The sequence below is a fragment of the Lutra lutra genome, chromosome 15 (assembly GCF_902655055.1).
Source record: "Lutra lutra chromosome 15, mLutLut1.2, whole genome shotgun sequence".
Classification (NCBI taxonomy): domain Eukaryota; kingdom Metazoa; phylum Chordata; class Mammalia; order Carnivora; family Mustelidae; genus Lutra; species Lutra lutra.
Genome location: NC_062292.1, coordinates 51,533,073 through 51,549,879, shown reverse-complemented (window position 1 = coordinate 51,549,879; position 16,807 = coordinate 51,533,073).

Genomic DNA, 16,807 nt, shown 5'->3' with positions numbered 1-16,807 from the left:
TTAACAGTTTTTATTGTGGCATTAATCTTGCTAATTCTTCCCAGAATATGATATGGCTTCGATTTAATATTTTGAAGAGAGAGACAAGTGTAGTGGTTTCACATGACCCTTCTTACTGTGATAGCCCCCAGTCCATTTCCTATGGACGAACATGAGTGTTCTGCTAATCCTTATTTCATCTACAGCTTCAAAAACAGGAGAAAAAAACACAAGTCAGGTTTGTGGACCCAATGGACCCACGTTGACATAGATCTGAGCCAAAACTAGATCATGACACTTAGAAACATTTACATGATAAAGAAATTATACAAATGAAATTTTTTAAAGCTATGAATAATGATATATTTTGGGTCTCCTGGAGATAGTATCTCCTCAGAGCTAGTATATAGTAATCCCTCAAAATACTGGTAGATGGCTATTAGCAGATACTTTTAGAAACGGAGAGAGAGATTTTCAGTATAGTTTTTTGGTTTTGTTTTTAGTTTTGCATTTGAAAATAGTTTGATTAAAATATCAACATATGCATACTGCTTTCCCTTACAACTAACATGTGTTCAATATATTTTAAACTTGGCAATAAAAAAAAATAAAGCATTCAAATATACATATGAAATAAATGAGATGTCATGGGATTAATAGTCACAAATTAAGAGAATGTAAGGTAGCTTAGTTATCCAAAAGCCCAATACATACTACTATCACTGGCTCAAAAATAAAATTCCAAATTTAAAAAAAATAATAAAAATTTAAAACTAAGCATATAGATATTATTTAGCTTGTTTTCAGAAAAGTATGGTAAAACGCAGGTAAGCTCATTAAGAAAAAAGTAGAAAAAGTGAGAAGACATAAATTACCAATAGCAGGAGGAAATAGGGAATATATAATGCTAGACCAAATGTAGCTTATCCATGAAATTTAAGGTTAGTCTAACATTTGAAAATTATTCTCATAAATTTAGAGCCCAAGGAGAAAACTAACGTGATTTTTTCCAAAAACCTGTTAAAGCCACTGTTACCGGAAGGAAAAAAAAAAAAAAAAAAAAAAAAAATATATATATATATATATATATATATATGCCCATCAGGAATAGAGAAGAATGTCTTTAACACATTCAAAAAATGTGTTAAAACCACTGTTATGGAAAAAAAAATTATCAGCCCATCAGGAATAGAGAAGAACATCTTTAGTTGTAGAACATCTACAAAAACCTGTAGTGAGCATTAATACTTCATGATGAAATGTTTCCTTGCTCAGGAAGAGAGCAAATATGTCTGCTTTCTGTTTCTATTTAACATTGTATGGGGTATCTTAATCAATGCAATAAAGTAAGAAAAACAAATAGAAACCATAAAAATTAGAAGAAAGAAATAACTTTAAAGATAAAAGGGTCGTTTTATTGAAAATCTAGTGGAATCTACAAAAAGATTACTAGAACTAAACTAAACTAGAACTAAAAGATTACTAGAACTAAAGCAAAGGGCAAAGCGCCAAAATAAAATATCATTTGTATTTACAAATTATAAAACATTGCTTAAATTAACATAAGAATATTTTATTTTCATAAATACAGATTATTTTATTACAAAATCTGTCTTTGGAATTCTCCTTTTATTGAAATCCAATTTATCTGCTATTAGTTTACACACACTAGACCTGGAAAATATGAACCCTTTAATATTCATATATTAGTAATATTATAATTATCAAGTTGTTAAATCTCCCCAACTCATCTATATTTTCAAGCAGAATTCCAATAATCCCAAAAGCTTTTTTTTTGTAAGAACAGGTCAAATGTGTGGATAGGCGGGCACTCACAGTGGATTCGGCATTGCTAGTGTGTAAGAGACCCAGCATCAACAGTGGCCTAAGTGAATAAGTTTGAAATGACATAACATCTGTAATGGAAAAAGTATGAAGTCTTAAAGAAGTGGAAATGTTGGGATGAAAATATTATGTGAAACCTTCAGAGCGCTGCAATGCTGCCCCAGGCATATACCATAAAAGTGGTCTTGGAACACATATTAAATTTTTTTTTTTTGATGGGAAAAAGCATCCTTGAATAACTCTTCAAGACTGTTCTCTGCATTTAAGAGATTCTGCTATGATGTTATAAGGGATGCTGTAACACATTTGCATTTCCTGATATCAATAGAAATAATGAAGTCTTAAAGTTGTTAAGTGGTAGGTAGTGGTGCCTAACAGCCAGTGACAAAGTAGTTACAGCCAGCCACATCAACCTATGGGCTGAAAAGGTAATCAAGAGTATTTTGAGATCTGCAGGGATTTGTGGTAATGGTTAAATGGTTGTTGGATTTGTAGTCATGGAATAGCTTGCTGTATTATGGTGCAAATTTTTTACGCCTAGCGGAAAGAAAATTAACTTGTATCATCAATTGGGCATTCACGCTCTCTTATCCAGTCCCCATACTCAGGTAAGTTTACTCAAGGATATCTGACATTGAAGGGAGGCAAGAAAGGTTTAAGGAAGCTGTAATAGTTATACACCATGACTCATCCCCAAAGCTTTCTTCAGAGAAAACCGCTGTCACTTACTAAGGCCTCGTACATTGTGAGAAATGAATTACCCATCCCTTCTGAGAGTTATAAGCTGCTGGCTCTTAAGACACACAGATCTGAAGACCAGAAAGCTCACTTTCTACCAGTCCAGATGGGGCTTAAAAGATGCCTCTTGGCAAAGTCCATCTTACTGTGGGTTTAGAGAAACTGTAGACCACGCTGCCGTCACTTCTCTTTGCTCAGAACAAATAGTGAGAGTAAATAAACTTAGCAACTGACCAAATCCTGGTCTTACTAACTCTACTTATAGAATCTAGAAGCAGTTAAGGAGAAATTCCTGAATACCCATTTCTTCACACACATACTCCTTAACTACCACATGAATAAAGCCAAAGCAATGTTGCATCCCTGGGATGTCCTGCACAGATTAGAATAATCAGGGAATGCTTAAAAGATGCAAGGACAGTGATCCTAACTTTGATGTTAAAGAAATGAGCCCAAGATGACCTCTGCATCTTAGCTTCTAAGTTATTTGCTTCTTTATATAGGCTGATAATTTGTTATCTCAAAAGCCCACCAGTACCAAACTCAAATTTTGATGATCCATTTGTTTTAAACATAACTCAAATAAGCAGAATTTTGGCCATTTAGAGCTTGCCTGCTTTGCATGCCCTGGAAAACTCCCTCACATTTGCTAGCCATAGGTTAGATAAAACCCAGAACTATAAAGATCCCAAGCCACTGCTGCCCTTTGGAGCTCTCTGTCCAAAAGAGTTCCCACTGAGCTGCTGAGAGACATCCCCTCGATATTTAAGTCCCATCTTTGATTCCTGTCTCTCCTGGTCTTTACTTACTCTTTTTCCCTTTTCAGTAGTAAGCCTTGAACTTTGGCCTCTATATTGTCTCACACTATGAAGGACTTTGCCTACTTGTATGAATCCTATATGCTGTCCTTACATAAGCATGGGTTTTTTTTTTTTTTTAATTTATTTATTTGAGAGACAGAGAGAGAGCATGAGAGGGGAAGTCAGAGGGAGAAGCAGACTCTCCATGGAGCTGGGAGCCCAATGCGGGACTCGATCCCAGGACTCCGGGATCATGACCTGAGCCAAAGGCAGTTGCTTAACCAACTGAGCCACCCAGGCGCCCCAAGCATGGGTTTTTATTTCCTATTTTCCCCCATGCATATCAGCTAGGTCAAAGCAGCCCCCAAATAAAGCTGTGTGCCATACCCTATGATCATATCTTGTTCCTTGATTAACTCCCCAAATTCCTTGAACTCTTTACAGTAGCCATGCTCAAGTTTTCTATTTGTCCAGCACAAAAGCCACAGGCTCCTGGAAGAATGTTAATTATAACAAAACTGTAATAATGCCAGTTACAACTGTATTTCTGGATGTAGCATCTTTACTGGAGCAGTAAATTCTTTGTGACTAAATTCTCTGTGACTGGTATGCAGACATTGATTGAGCACATGATTTAATTAAATTCCTACCAACCAAACCTTGGTAACAATTAGCCTGCATGTGGCAGGATGGCCACTTGCATTGTCTTTCATCTTGATCTATCAAATATTTTGCTTTTGCTATAGTCAGGGATGAACTAATTTCCTTACCGTCAGGCAGATATGAATGTGGTCTGCTGAGCAGGATGTAGAAAGCAGCCTAGATACCCTCTTAGCTTCTCTCTCTCATTCTCTCTCATTCTCTCTCTCTCTCAAATAAATAAATAAAATCTTTTTTTTTTAATTAAAAAAATAAAAGGCGAAAGAGAATATATTTGAGGATGCTGTTCTGATCCATCTTCTATGTAAACTCAAGAGTATTTAGTGAAAACTCTAGACAGCCATACCTTTTCCCCTAGTGCACCAAAGATATTGAGGTCTGTGGTGCATTGTGGAACCTTGGACAATAGGGGAATCTAACTCAAACTCTTAAAGTTTTCGTGTAATACAAACAAACTGTTTTCCATTTGAAAAGCAGCTTCTTATTTGCCGCTGTGCTTCCATAGACTGTAAATTTGTCCAAGGGATACCAGTAACAATGCAACCTAAATTTTCCATCATAAAATGAATTTTGTCTAGTCTACAGGATCATGAAATTCATCATGCACAGCAGCAAGCTGTTGTAAAATTGCAATAGTCCATGCAACACCAGGCACAAACTTCACGATTGCTGGCCTAGACTTTCATGGTATCTGCTCCTGTTGCTTTGCAAACCTTCCCTCAACCCACATACTTATGGGAATTCAGTATGATCAGGTAACTGAGAAAAAAAAGAAAAAATAATAAGCCTGGTTTAGTGATGGGTCAGGAACTAGCTGGAATTATCTCACTGATGCAACATATACACAGTAAGAAGGGAAAAGTGTCCCTGAAAGATAATGGAGAAAGAAATGTCTTCCAGGGGGCAGAATGTTACGAACCTTTTGTTGCTTACATTACTCGGGTTGATAGATAGTTTTAAGTGTGAATCCACATTGATTCATTAGCAGAAGCTAAGAGATTTTTAGGGAAATAGGAACTTGGGATATTGGTAACAAGGGTGTCTTAGGGAAAACATGTGGTTGAACCCTCCATGATAGGTATTCAATGTGAAGATACTCAAATCTGTACAGTCAGTTGCCTGCTTTGTATCACTACCAACCACGTCTAAGGACTTCACTGGATTTCAAAGGAAAAGGAGGAATTGCATTTCCAAGGGCGCTTTTCCTTTTAAGGTTCTTATGTGAGCGGAACACACAGTAGGTTTGGGAGGTCTAAGTGAGGAGAGGGGATTATTATCAAGAAACCACAGGGTCAGATGAATGGACAACCACAGAATATACAGTGACTTCTCTGGTCAACAGTTTCTAGAGACTTCTGAGAATTACAAAATTTCCCAGTGAAATTTTGTAAACCACCCTCTTCTGTTCATTAAGTTGGTATTATCAGTGATTCTTTTTTTCTAAACTGTCAAACTAATAACTGTATTTATAGTTAGTTAGGCCCAGATTCCTGTATTAAACTCCTTAATTCCCTTAAAACATAGAGTGACTGTTTTCCTAACCAAACACAAACTGATAGAAATTTGGTGCTGGAACTAATTCCAGAGGAACAGAATTTTGAGGATGGGACCTTGAAGTTTGTCCTCTGATGTGTAATGATTGCGTTGGCAGAAGTACATGGGATACCAGTAGCCCAAGAAATGCTTTGACAGAAGTTACTCGTTACTGTTAGTTTACCTGGAGTTGAAGACCTAGAGAAAGCAATGAGGTGGCTTCTGCAATAGAATATTGCAGGGGAAATATAAAGACAAAGATTATGAAATGACTTTTCTGCCTCTATCCATGATTTAAAAACTTGGAAAAAGAAAATTACTAGTTTGGGGCTTCAAATTCTCAGCTCAAGTTCAAGATAAGGAATCAGAAATCTTCTGTGACTTTTCCAAAAAGAAAATTAGATAGATAGATAGATTCTTATACCTGCAAGATGGGGATTTCTAAAAACCCACTTAGAGTCTGGCCTAGTTGGAACTTAAGTTACAATTACAATACAAGTTGAAATCAAAGTGTTGTAAGTTCTGTTAAGATCATGCTAGAGCACTGATTAAGAAAAAATGGGAGCCTCAATTGGGCAAAATTTGCTGGATGCTCATGAGGATGCAAACCTTGAACCCTCACATTCAGCCAAGCTTATCTTGCCAGCAGAAGCAACCCTCTCTAAGGTGGTTAGTATTTTTTGCTTAAAAACTCTATCAAGACTTCACCTAAGTTAGTTCCCTTACAATGCTCCCAAGATGTACTCTGCCAAATCTTTGCTTCTAATCTAAAAGCACAATTTATAAGTAGTTTCAAATCTTAGCATTCCCAGGAGACTGAATATTGTCTGACCTAGAGAGAGTTACCACATATACCAAAAGATTATTACAAGATTTTGCAATTTACATTTACACATGTAATATATCTAATATATTACATATTATATATATAAATATATTATATATATTCTAAAAATATTAGATGAAAATAGAAAAAATAATGTATGATCAGGCTGGATTTATTTTTATGGGTGCACTGACCACAGATTCTGGACCCACTGTATACTTCAAGCACCTGAGAAGTTTGCTCAGCTGCCTGAAATATGGGCTTAGTGGTGACCCTTGTTAAGGAAAGCTTATGTGTCAATTTTTTCTTATTAAAATGTCAAGGATACAATGTAGGGGAATGGAAATGATACTATGAATTTATTTTGTTCAATCTCTTCTCCTATTTTCTATCTGTGCCTCTAGGAAAGTCCAGAAGATACCACCATTTTCAAGCCTTTGAGAAACATTTTGATTTAGAAGATACAAGCATCTCTGAAAGGCTTGGTAATATCAATCTCTAGGCCAGGAATAATGGAGATAAATACCACTCTTCCAGAGGGCTCTCTGAATTCAGCGCTAATGGTGGAGTTCTGGGCGAGCAGAGGTGAGGTGGTAGCACTTAACTATGGGATACAAAGACAATATTGTTGCTCTGATTAGTGGCAGGACCAGAGCAATAACCAGAATTATTTGTTCCCAAAAAGACCTTAGGAACTGAAATAAAAATGTATCATACTCAAGCCTCACTTGATAATTAAGGTTTCACTGCATAATTAAAATCTGCTAAGAATGGTGAACAGACACCAGACATTCATCACTCCCAAAGAGTTATGACTGTTCACAAATTTTTCAGACATGAGTCACTTCACAGACAAACCCTTTGAATGAAGGAGACAGAGGCTATATCTTCTTGAGATAAGACACAGCTATACTACCAAAAATTTATACTATAAGCTATTTTTCCTCTGCTTCCTCAAATTGATGAATGGCTATTTGCCAGGGTAAATATATATGTAAAAATCTTGCCAGTTTTAAGCAGGGCCCTATGCAAGAGAAAACATTGTGTCAGGGCTATGTGGAAATTCCTCTGCCTCTTCCTCATATGACGTAAGGGATTCTAGGTACTGACACACCTGTTTTACCTAGGGATGCTCTATGGAACTTTTTCACATATCATAACTCCAGCATTTTGGAACACATCATTTACATTATGAATAGAATTATCTTTACTTTGAAAAGCGACATTCAATTTGTGACCGACCAGGCACTGGTAGAGATTGATTGCATAACTGTTAGCTTTTAACCTACCATGTGACCTGAGCTGCCCATGATGAATTGACTGTTACCTAACTTACCTAGTGTGCATCAAATGATACATATGAGATCAGTCTTCAGCAGACAGAGGCACATGTGAGTTGCATGAGCAAGTGGCATAAACCTCCAAGGCATAGACTTTGGATATCTCATCTTCCTCTCCTCAAAACTATACTTGCATGAGGTAGTCCATATGGCTAGTTAACTGAAGAAGAAAAATAATATGGGTCCATGTTCTAAAATATTGTGTATTAATAGAAAATTTGGGGTAAAGGCCCAGGAGAAGGGGTCTTACCATGAATAGAGGACATCATGAGGAAACACTAGGGTTTGTCACCAGGTTGGTGGGGGTGGGAATGTGAGGGACTGTTGTAAGAGCTTTTATTACATTCTCCACAAAAAAGAGCTAGTAAAGTAAGGTAAGAAGACATGAGAATTAGCTAGTTTCAATCATCTCAGCAGGCTCTGGAGCATAAGAGCTGTTGTTTTTGTCTGATGGCGTGGGCCTGAGGTAATTAGGGCAGGTATATAGTGCACTAGAGTACCAGATCCTGACAAAGAGGTGGTTGGGGGTGAACTCAGGATTGGATGGTTTGTATTTAAAAAGCATGCCAATGGGAGGAGGACTTCTTACCAGGAGGTAGGGGGAATGAAAAGAGGAGGCAAGTGATTCATTGGGTGATTTGTTGGATTGTCCAGAATAAAGGGTGTCCAATATATGCCTCAGATATTAAACCACCAAGTGTACAAAAACTGGAAACATAAATAATAAAGCTTGTAATATAGAAAGTTTTATACAATAAGCTGGGCCACTTGCAATGGGATAGTGATAGCATTATAACCCCATTCAAACTCTGAAAGCCAATGGTAATGGGAAATCCTAATTTGCATATCTGTGAACAGTACACTTTGTGTTTACTTTGCCTGGAAAGAGAGATGGACAAATGTACAGAGCTATGTTGATTTATTGGCTAATAAATTTTTCCAAATGGTCAGGTACTTGGCACAGATAATAATTATATAGCTAGATGGCCAAGGAACAACATTATTAAATGGAAGACAATGAAGTCTGGAAAAGAGATATGTGGATGGACTTAGAAACTTCTAAGGGTCAGGAACTATGAGAATGACCATTGTCCCATGTAAATGTTCATCAAAGGGGAGCAGAGGGAATTCCCAATAATCTGGAGACTACATAAGCTGTTCTGTGATATTGCTCTTTCTCCAACAGGCTCATAAACAAAATTGCCATCATGATAGTGATGGAGGCTATGTATGGGTTGAGCATCATGGGCTTCCATTCACCAGCCCTGATCTGGTTCTAGTCACTGCTGAATGCCTTATTAGTTACCTATTATTATAAAAACAAACCATTTTAAAATTTAATAGATTAAAACAACTACCATGTATTTATCTTATGATTCTGTAGGTTGACGGGCATTTCTTCTTCTCTGAGCTGGCTTGTGGAATCTCTGCTTGTCTCATTGATGAACTTCCAGTGATCTGATTGGTCAGCTGGTAGCTGGGAGGTCTAGGACAGTGTCACTCACATGTCTAGTAGTTGGTTGGCTGCTGGTTGGGTTGCTAGGAGCAAAGGCTTTATGTCACTCAACATTCTGCACGGTAGCCTGGTTTCTTCACAACGTGACAGACAATGTTCCAAAAGTAGAAACTGAGAAATTCCCAATTTGCTAACATCCCTCTGGTCAAAGCAAATCATAGATTAACCCCGTTTTAAGAGAGAGAAAAACTGACTCCACTTGCGAGATCCATCTCCCAAAGTCATACTTGGAAGAAAAATTTACTTAAGGCTCAGAAAAACTTCTGGCAATTTCCCCCGCCCCCAAATCAATCACAGTTCTCAAACTTTTATCTCAGTGCCCCACCTGCAACATAGCTTCCCTGGTAGAAACACTCGAGGGAGGAAATAGTGAGCCACCTAGTGGCAGGTCGATTACATCGATTAGATTCTGCTAAGGAACTAGGCTGCAGATTTTCCCTTCCCTTAAAGATTCTCTAGGTATGGACTTACCTCCCGGCCCACAATGTTCCTGCTAAAACCAAATCTTTAATCTTACAGAAGGACTTATTTTTCTGCCCAAGAAACTTATTTTACAGAAACTTAGAGGCAGCAGTGGGCTCATGTTCACGGAAGTCACTGGGCTCACCATATACCTAGTTACCTTTAAGGTAGCTTAACCTCGAATTGCATGGCAGCTTCAATGGCTTCTTGTCAGCAGCCACTTGTGTGTTGCATTCAAAAGCAATCTCTGGCTATTTCATGAAGCTCTTACAAAAAGAATATTTCTTGTGAGTTTTTGAGAATTGTCTATTACAGTGCTTTAAGCTTTTATTCAGACTGGATCTGTGATGATTACGTGTCCTAGTTAAATGAACATGTAGGTTATAAAGCAGGTAAGGACCTCAATAAATGGATGGAAAATGTTGCTATTAACTCTTTTCCCCAGTCATATTGGTACTTGCTGAGTGGACATATATACAGTGGCCATGATGACAAAGATCAAAACTCTGCATGGTTCAACTATATGATATTTTTGCACCAAGACTGATCTGATTATTGTCACTGCTGAGTGCCAATCTGTGCATGACAGAGGCCAATGACAAATTCTACATGGCATAATTTGCAGAGTGTCAGCCAAGCTTCCTGACAGATTGATTGTTTTGGACGCCTTCCATCATGGAAGGAGCAATGATTTGGAATATGTATCCACAGAAGTACAGAATTTCCTTATTGCCCCCAGTATTTGTAAACTTACAGAAAGTTGTAGCCTATGCCACAGTATCTTACAGAACATCTCTACCTGTAAAAGCGCATGTTTATGATAAAGAATTGGAACAATTGGTTCACAACCAAAAATTCACTGGTACAACCACATGTTTTATTAACCAACTATTTGAGAAAATTATGAGATGGACTCCAGTACTCTTAGTTATGGGATCATCTTGGAGGAAAAAATATCCTCACAGTCATGATGCAGTTCTGATGTTGCTATGTACATCTTAAATTAATACTCAGTTTATGATGGTCTTTCTTCCATGATTAGTATGCTTGGGTTCAGAGATCAACAGAGGGATATGTGGCTCTCTTACTATAAAGCCAAATAATATGTTGAAATAAAACTTCCCTCTATTTCTATAATATTGGGCTCAGTGAGTTCTATCCCCAAGGGAGAAAAGCTTCCAAAAGAATCGTAGTCATGGTTCCCTTAAATTAGATGCCAAGACTGCCACTGACCATTTTTGTCTTTTATGCTGCTAAATCAGCAGGGAGTAAGGGGGTCACTGTAAAAGCTAGGGTGATTGATCAATCATTTTCAGAGAGTTCATCGATTCAATCTAGTAGCTGGCCAAATTGCCCGTCAGCTGTGTTGACTCTACTATTCAGCTCATTTATTGAGTTTTTCTCTTCCAACAGACAGACTGCCATCTTGGGCCAATGTTGGCCATAAATTTTTTGCTGCTTTGAACAGATGTTAGCAAGCCCATTCTTGCTTGCTAGATAACAATTCAGACAACATGATAAACACAAATCTTCCATTTGTAGTTGGAATGACATGCATAAGAATGAATTCTAGTTTTAAAAAATCAACATATAGTTTTTAATCTGGTGGATCTAGATAAAATAGAAGATGCAATTTTAAAATATGAGTAGTGTTAGCTTACATTTGTAAAAGAAAATATTTCTCATAATCTTTTTATATTTAGCAGCACTCTGGAAAGATAATTTCAAGCATGTTTTTAAATTGCAGAGCTTTCCTTCATTGTAATACTATTTAAATTATTTGAGGAGATGGCTATTTTTCTTTCTGTACTACTGAAGAGTCACCAAAGTATATAGCTAGAACACCCAAAGTTTCCACTTCCAATGAAATAAACTTGAAAATTAACAATATTACTTCCAAAACATTATTAGTTCATGGTGAGTCCACCTTCTTCCTCTTCTTATAGCTATGTAGTGCAAAATTCTCACAATTCTAAATTAAATGTTGGTATTGTGGTCAAATCTACCAAAGTGGTATATAGGGCCATTTATTCTTTTTTTTTTTTTAATTGTTTTAGTGCCTACTATATGTCAGGCACTGTTCTGGGCTTGTGGGATGCATCATTAAACAAAACAATAGCATACACGGAACTTGTAGTCTAGTAGGGAGACAGCAGACAATAAATATAAAAGAACACAATAAATAAGTAAACTATATGATATATTATAAGCTGTTACATATTATGGATAAAAAGAAATGATATAATATTTTGAGGGAAAATCAAGAATTTTCTCCTCTTCCAATAGGAACAAGAGAATTGAACTGACATCAGATTACTGAATTTTTTATTTACTTAAGGAAAAAGTGCCAGTCAAAAATATTTTATCCATCATACTGTCCTTCAGGTGTTGAGACAGGACTCGGGGAGTGCTGGGGCACCTGGGTGGCTCAGTGGGTTGGGCAACTGCCTTCAACTCGAGTCCCGAATCAGCCTCCCTGCTTGGTGGGGAGTCTGCTTCTCCCTCTGACCTCTCTCCTCTCATGTTCTCTCTTTCTCTCTCTCTCTCTCTCTATCTCCCAAATAAATAAATAAATAAAAATCTTAAAAAAAAAAAAAAAAGAACTCAGGGAGTGCTAAATACTGTGGTCTTCCCAAGGAATCAAAGAGAAGATGGCTATTACCTAAAACTAGGGAAATCAATGTTGAATCTTTCATATATTTAATTATAGAGTTAAGACTAACATATGGTGGGGTCATCAGTTGAAAATATATGTGAGCATTATCTGTCTGATTGAGTAAAACATGCAAATAAAAGTTAATAAAGTGGGGTGAGTAAAATAGGAAAGTAACATAATGTTGTTGACTGTTATTTAAATAATATGTGAGAATCAAATAATTCCTTTTAAAGCTGACTGATAACAAAAGGTTAAATTAGAAAAAAGGAAATTAGGGTAACCATAAAAAATATGACCAGGCCCAGAAAACTACAAGAATAAGAATACAAACCTCCGCAAATAACAAATAAAAATTTAAGAAGCAAATAAAACATACATACAAAAAAAATGAAGACAACAAATATAACATAATACTCAGAACTGAGAGCAACAAAAAAGTCATCAATAAGTGGAATGAGTGATTTTTTTCTGAAGAGAAAAACATTTCCAAATATGCCCAGGAACGAATTAGAATGAAAGAATTTTTAAAATACTAAGACATACACATGAATATTCGTTAACCAAATGCAAATAATGAGAAAAGTTAGTTTGCAGTTCTGTTACCTGACAATGTAAACTTCACTACCAAAAGCACAAAATTAGACAAAAAAGGACACTTTCTAATATTAAGAACCACATTAACAACAAAACTTTAATATACCAGTCTTGGAGCCAAATAGGTCGAATGAATGAAAAATAAGAAAAGATGTAAAAGATCTAGAAAAACAATAAAATAGATCTTTTGGATATATTTCAAATGCAGTTGATCTTTGAACAATACAGGGGTTGGGATGCAGGTGCTCTGCACAGTCAAAAATATGTGTGTAACTTTTTGACTCCTCAAAGACTTAACGACCAATAGCTTAGTGTTGACCCTTGCTGGGATAACATCCATTGTTAAGTAACAGATATTTTGTGCTATATGTATTACATGCTGTATTCTTACAACAAAGTAAGCTAGAGAAAAGAAAATGCTATTAAGGAAATTATAAGGAGGGTGCCTGAGTGGCTCAGTGGGTTAAAACCTCTGCTTCAGCTCAGGTCATAATCCTAGGGTCCTGGGATGGAGCCCTACATCAGGCTTTCTGCTCAGCAGGGAGCATGCTTCCTCCTCTCTCTCTCTCTCTCTGCCTGCCTGTCTGCCTACTTGTGATCTCTGTCTGTCAAATAAATAAATAAATAAAAGAAAATCAGAAGGAAAAGAAAATGCAATTATAATATAGTACTGTATCAAAAAAAAAAAAATCCATCTATAAGTGGACCTCCCCAGTTCAAACCCTTGTTCTTCAAGGATCAGTTCTACTACACTCTATGACTGGCAATATAACCCATCAAGCACATATTAAACATTCCCCCAAATTGATCACATTCTAAAGCAAAAATAAATAAAAGTAATTTCCATAAAATTCAAATTTCCAAACAAGCCCTGTGTATAGACTACAAAAAAGAAACAAAAATCTCATCACTTTATAATTAAAAGTCATCCCACTAATCAATTATTGGGTAAAATGAGAAATACCACAGTTACAAAATTTCCAAAAACTAATGATAATGAAAACACAAACTATCAGCAGTTAAATTAATGTTCAGAGGAAAATTTATATTTATATATATGAATAAAAATTAAAAAGGCAATAGAGTTCAATTATTGTTTTTTAAGTTCTTTAATTTCCATTTTTAAACATTTCTACTTCTTTGTTGTGATTCCTCATCACTTTGTTCTCCATAAAGACATTCTGTAAACTCGTCAACATATTCATGTTAGTTCCTTTACGGTTCCTATCTGCTAAATTTGGCAACTGGAAGATCTCAGGGTTAGGATGTCTTGAGCGCATTTCTTTTTGGTAATATTGGTCAGATGTCTAGTGATTTTTTTTTTTTTTTGTCTAGTGATTTTTTATAGGCCAGTGGGCATTTCAAATAGTGTATATTTTGGAGATTCTGAATTCTGTTGTGTTCCTTTGAAGAGTAATTTTTAATTTTCTATATGGTTACCATGGCCAGACTTAAACTCTAATCTTTTTTTTTTTTAAAGATTTTATTTATTTGCCAGAGAGAGAGAGATAGAGCAAGTGAGTACACACAACCAGGCAGAGAGGCAGGCAGAGGCAGCGAGAGAAGCAGGTTCCCTGCCGAGCAAGGAGCCCGATGCGGGACTCGATCCCAGGACCCTGGGATCATGACCTGAGCCGAAGGCAGCGGCTTAACCCACTGAGCCACCCAGGCGTCCCTTAAACTCTAATCTTTACCCAGCAGCTTCCATCTGCTGTTTTTTACCGGTCTCCCTGGAGTCTTTCCTAGGCATTTATACCTTAGTAAGGATTTTGACAGTTTTCATTTCAGATTTGAAGACTCACTCCTTCTGTGGATCTCTTCCCCTACATACACACTCAACTTTCTGGCTGTTCTTCCATCCCCAAATTCTACCTCTAGAATTTATTCTCAAGACAGTAATACTGGTTTTATGCCACTTTAGCGACTACCAAACTAGACAGTTTCCCACTGTAAATGCTCACACTTAAAAGTTCTCATTAATTACACTTCCCAACTATCAAGGACAGATTTCTTCCAGTTTTGTCTGGTTTTAATCCCTCTCTACTGTTCCCAAATTTTTTCCCTTAAATATAATTTTTTGATTTCATCATTGTTATCTTGGAATGAGAAATCTGACAAAGGTATTTCTCCATTATCAGAAGCCAGTTGACCCCTAGCTCCTAAGTGACAGTAATTAATTCAACTTTAGTTAATTAAAATCTGAGGGTGCACTCGCCAACAGGGTCATATCCAACATAAGTACTTAAGGTATAACATATATGTTCAGTCCATTGACTTTAAAAGCTAATCATTTAAAGAAAATACATACAAGCAGAACAATTTAAAAAGAAAATTCAGGATGGATCAGTCAGAGTAGAATGGATTATGTTAATAGCAACCAACAATCTTAAATCTCAGTGGCTTAAAACATTTTATTTCTCATTCCTATTACATATCTAAAGTGGGTTGTTGGGGTAACTCTGGTCAGGAACTCATGGGTAGTAACTCAATTCCACAGATACATTTGGCAGATACATTTGCATGTATCCATCTCAATTGTTTCTACCACTTTAACCTCTTTTTTTCTTTTCACTTTTTTCAAACATAGATTATTTTTATTTTGTCTTTGTTCCTAGACTCTAAATTCTTTGAAGATGGCAGAAATTTTCAAAGTTTTGTTAGCTCTTACTTGAAAAATCATTTTATACTTAATATGATCAAGAAATGTTTGTTGAAGTGTGGAAGGGAGGAAAAGAAGGGAAAGAAGAAAAGAAGAATAGAATTGAGGTATTTAAAAATTACACAATATATGAATATTTATAGTTGTTTAAGATACACTGTTGAACAAATGAAGACAAAAAAAAAAAAAAAAAAAAAACCTTGCCCTTACAGAACTCACTCTGACTTACTCTACCTTGGATATGGAAAAAAACAAACAAACAAAAAAACAAGTAAAAAGTTAATAATCTTTCTTGATATTTTCTGTTATCCCAAACTATATATTTTTCCTCTCTGATTGCATTAAAACTGTTAGTACATAGAATGTTTTTTTGTTGAATTGCGAGTTCCTAAATTGTGAGTCTTTTGGTAGATGTTTTTGGTGGCAAGAAAGAAGTACACATCCTTCTTACCATTCTTTTTTATTTATTTATTTATTTATTTTTAAGATTTTATTTATTTCACAGACAGAGATCACAAGTAGTCAGAGTAGCAGGCAGAGAGAGAGGAGGAAGCGGGCTCCCCGCCAAGCAGAGAGCTGGAGGCGGGGCTTGACTGAAGACCCTGGGATCATGACCTGAACAGAAGGCAGAGGCTTCAACCCACTGAGCCACCCAGGCACCTCCCCCCCCCTTTTTTTAAAGATTTTATTTATTTATTTGAAAGAAAGAGAATGCACAGAAGGAGAGTGAGAGGGAGAAGCGGACTCCCTGCTGAGCAGAGAGCCCAATGTGGGACTCATCTCAGGACCCTAAGATCATGACCTGAGCTGAAGGCAGAGGCTTACCTGACTGAGCCACTGAGGAGCTCCACACTCTTCTTACCTTCAAAATATTTTATTAACCTAATGCCACAGAACAGCAGTTCTGGCGTTAATAATTGAATGTTTAATGAATCTTGTTCTCTCTCTTCCTCTCTCTCTCTCTCTCTCTCTGATTTGGCCTGTTCATTATTTTGGAAAGCTCTGCTTAGGTTTACTGGTCACCAGTGGCCCAATCAAACTAGAGATTACAAATATTTTGCATTACTATAGCATCACTAATGTCCAAATCTTCAAGCTATTTTTTTATTTAACAAACGAATAGGATTAAGACCTAAACACTTATTAAAAAACAGATGATTTGTTCTTTTAAGTTTAAAGAGCATAGAGAAAAAATTCAA